The sequence below is a fragment of the Pagrus major genome, chromosome 5, assembly GCF_040436345.1.
Source record: "Pagrus major chromosome 5, Pma_NU_1.0".
NCBI lineage: Eukaryota > Metazoa > Chordata > Actinopteri > Spariformes > Sparidae > Pagrus > Pagrus major.
This window is the reverse complement of record NC_133219.1, coordinates 25,020,911-25,025,251: the sequence shown is the minus strand read 5'-3', so window position 1 is coordinate 25,025,251 and position 4,341 is coordinate 25,020,911. Positions and strand designations below refer to the sequence as shown.

The window sequence follows — 4,341 nt, the reverse complement described above, 5'->3', positions numbered from 1 at the left end:
AAGGAGAATCCTAAAATGATGACATAGGTGGATGCATGAGACTTGAGGTAAATAAATTTAAAATAAATAAATAAATAAAAAAAATAAATAAAAAGTGCAAACTACATTTGACAGCCTTCTGCGTTTTACAGATGTCACTGCTTACCCAGAAAAGGGGTTCATGGTAACTGTTGGAAAAAAAACAAAAACAGTTCTATTGTTCCTTGATATGCTGTAACACAAGGTTCCATATTCTGAAAAACTTCTGGGGATTGCCAGATAGATTGCATTTCAGTCTTTAAATGTGCAAAATGTTCAATTATGCCTCAAATCGCTGATTCAGTTTTCCACATTTTCAGGATACATCTACTCTACTACCCCAACAACCGCACAAAGCCGTGTGGTTATCGGGGTCTAAATTTGCCACCATTGTGGAATACCCAGGTAAAGCAGTTTCAGGATCAGGGGTCATATTATGTTTGAAAAGTACCACTGGCAAAAGAGACACCAAAAGTTATGGAGTTTTGGACATGACCAAAAGTGATGGCCAAGGGTACCCTCAGCCACCTTGTACTTATCACACAGAGGCGAAAGATCAGGAAAAATTTTGTGCAATCTAGCCTTAGAATAGGCCTAATGTAATCTGTGTTTTACTTTGTATTGTATTAGCTGAAGTCTAGCATTAATTGAGCAGGATTTTATACTTAGCAGTGTCTCATCCAAAGTTTCATCATTAATTGAAATGTTTAACTTACCCTGTTTTATAGGTAGATTTAACTAATTTCTTTGAAAAAATACCCACAAAATCTCAACAGCAGTCTGAACAGTGGCTTATCGTCAGGCATTGTTTCAAAGGACCGGATATTTGCCATACATAATTTCTCAATTGGAGATACCTAAAAAAAATGTGTTTTAGGCAGTGAGAACTTAGATTGTAGTTGTTTAAATGAGGCAAAATATTTTTTTATACAATATATAGATCCTTTATAGTAACTATACCTTTTTGAACTCCAGTCCTAAAAGGCAACATCTGACAAAAATGGTAGTGAAGCATGGTTATGCCAGATCGGAATAAGTATGGCTGCGTTTTTCTGATCTGGTTCCAGAATCTCTGAACGTTGGACAAAATAAAATGATCTCTCTTAAAGGAAGAGGGAGGCCTAGGTGCTGCAAAAAGGAGCACAGGAAGAGAAGAACCAAGGACAAGATTTTTTTCAATAGTCAGTCAGGGGGATAAATCAAGCCCGTTTATGTTTTCATCTCCAAACTACCAGTAAACCATGGTTCTGAGATTTGCTACCCAATAGTAGTGCAAAAAGCATGATAACCCCAGGCCTCCCTTTTCCCTTGGGTTTTGAAGGTGGCTTCACGTTATTCTGTGTGCTTAATATCCCCAAATGATGGGTAGGATGATAGAATCAAACAAACTGAAATAAGATTTAGGTATAAAAATGGGAATATTTTGAAATAAATCTTTGATTTTAAATCTTGGTAAGGGGACCATTTTAACCACTTTCACCCGGCCAATCAAGAGGTTGTGATGTTGGTCAGCATCTCCTCTATGTTCTCTTTAAGTGAATTCAGCTTTTCCATGAAATTAATTTAAAAAAGACTCTTGGGTTTCTGGATATCATGATACTGAGGTACTTAACTTGATCTTGTTTTGAAATTTGTAGTGGTCAAAAATGTTGCCATAATGAACCTACGGAGCCCCTAAAGGGACATGGGGAAAAAGAAGAAAAACTTTCTCGTGCTCACAAGAAAGTATTTCGTGCGCATGAGAAACTTTCTCGCGAGCACGAGATACTTTCTCGCGAGCACGAGATACTTTCTCGTGAGCACAAGAAACTTTCTCGTGAGCACAAGAAACTTTCTCGTGCTCACAAGAAAAGTTTCTTGTGCTCACGAGAAAGTATCTCGTACTTATGAGAAACGTTTAAGTTTTTTTTCTTCATGTGCCCAAATTATGCACGACAATCAGTGGTATCCCTCAGCCTGGGATATCGTTTGAAAATGGAAGTTTGATAGGTGAACACTATTTATTCATTGAAGTGTAGTTACGGTGAACTCGGCCTGCATCATGATTAGGACTCACAATGAGGATATGGAGTGTAACAATTCTGTGAGAGCTGTCACTGACTTTATTTACAGGCTTTCATAAATCATACAATCCATATTCGCAGGTGGTGAGGATGATCCAGATGAGCTGACTAGAGAAGGCAGAGTGTGTGTGCGCTGTCTCCGGTGCGCTCTGTGCACCGTCTCCAGTGCGCTCTGTGCTCTTTTGGTTTTGTGTTTCATAAACATTCAAACCAGCAGTGTTACTCGCATACTTGCACTTCCATATTTGAGCTTATAGTGAAGTGTAATAATTATTCCATAAACACCTTTCAGTTGTAAAAATATCAGCCAACACAAACCATAAATCAATATCTCCCCACTGAGCGCTGTGCCATCATCACATTCCCTGTCCTGGACTGCAGTGGAGAGGGCCGGACTCTTTGGTAACTAACTGATCCAGTAATCAAAATCGATGGTAGAAATCCAAGATTAAATCAAAAAGCATTAAAAAATGAATAGCCTACTGTTCATGTTTCACCAAATACGAGTTTAGTTTTCATGTAGTTTGTGTGTGAAATCGCTGCAGTGGACACGACTGTGCTGTCATGCGCACACCATGCACTGGAGACAGCGCACAGAGCGCACTGGAGACAGTGCAGTCTCCGCACACACACTCTGCCTTCTCCAGTCAGCTCATCTCGTTCATCCTCACCACCTGCGAATATGGATTGTATGATTTCTGAAAGCCTGTAAATAAAGTCAGTGACAGCTGTTACAGAATCGTTACACTCCATGTCCTCATTGTGAGTCCTAATCATGATACAGGTGTGGCCGGAAGATGTAATGGTTCGCCATGCCTCTGTATGGCACTGTGCCAGGGTCTCGCTGTGCTGTTTGCTGGGCGGCACCATGCGCACCTATATAGGCAGGTGCCCGACCACACCTCTTCCTCTCTCTCTCTCATCTGGATGATCCCTGTGGTGGTGGCTGCAGCCTGGCGTGGTGGAGCAGTGCGTTTTTGGCGTGATTGCATGGCCGCCAACGTGCTTCACTGTCTAAAGGTAATGTACTCTGCCAGTATCTCCTCTCCATTCCGGTGCACAATCGGCGCTGTGTGCGCACTGGTGACACCGGTGTTTGTGTGTGTGCAGTTGGCTGTTGGTGCGGCGGGACGGATTGCCCCGCTCGGAGCCCGGAGTGGTTGCTTTCCGGTCCTCTCGGTGGGTCTGCGTCGTCTGCCTGGCTGGATCAGCTGGCGCTTGGTCTGTCAGCTGACTGATGTTTTGATTGCCGTTTAAATCTTCCTCCTATCGTCAGTGAGACTGTACCATTGCCCGCCGGTAGGTGAAGGTCCTTTTTATGAATGAAACTCACATTGAAATGATTAATAATTCACCAAATTGTTAACCCAAATCGGTTGTGCCCTGTTTGTTAGAGGCTATAGAGGTGCCTGGCCTGTCACCGGCCACCGCACCCCAAATACGGCTGCTGCTGTTTTGCTGCTGTTTTGATGCTGTTTTGTGCGGCTGCTGACTGCTACTGACTGCTGCTGTTCGCTGCTGCTGGTTGATGCCGCGATCGCTGTGGTTTGATGCGGCTGTGCTGCTGCTGACTGCTGCTGCCCGCTGCGGTTGTTCGCTGCGGCTTTGCTGCTCTGGACCCTTCCTCGTTTGTGTGTATTGAGTTGGTTGTTTGTGTTTGGTTGTTTTCTAATTATCGCTTCTTAGCCATTTAGTTATTCTTTACCCTAATTTGTGTTAAGAATTTAAACAATGTTTATTTTGTACTTGATTCGGTGAATGTTAATTTGGTTGGTTATATTTCATTATTGTTTTCGCCAAGGTCCTTGTATTGTGTTCGTTTTCTGACAGACTTGTGCTAATTTTCTTTGTTTATTTGACAGGTGCTGTGGCCCCAGGCAGCAGTTCACTCCTCTGGTGGTGGGTTTCTTCGCACTCTGGCCTTGGTAAGCCCCAGTCCTGTCTTCACCCCTTTTTGGTTTCTCTTTATTGTGCTATTAGTCTTTGGTTTAACTTTGTTTGTTTGTCCAATAAATCATTCTTTAAACTGAAAACGTCTTCTGCCCCAGTGGAATCTTTTATCGAACCTGTGTCCTGCGTGTTATTAATATAAAGTAAAAGACCATATATAAAAATAGTAACATCTTAATTTAATAATTTCCTGGGGGTGAAATTCCCCCAGGTGGCGTTGTCACGGCAACTTATTGCACCAATCCGCCTCACAGGCAGAGTTCACCAGAACTACACTTTAACTACAATAAATAGTGTTCACCTATCAAAC

General features: G+C 42.3%; 1 long non-coding RNA gene across 1 annotated transcript; it reads left to right on the top strand.

Moving 5' to 3' along the window:
• Positions 1–3,023: 3,023 nt before the first annotated feature.
• Positions 3,024–4,108, top strand: LOC140996823 (uncharacterized). Its single transcript, XR_012178827.1, has 3 exons — positions 3,024–3,101; positions 3,192–3,380; positions 3,476–4,108. It is a non-coding gene; the product is annotated as an uncharacterized lncRNA (long non-coding RNA).
• The last annotated feature ends 233 nt before the right edge of the window (positions 4,109–4,341 follow it).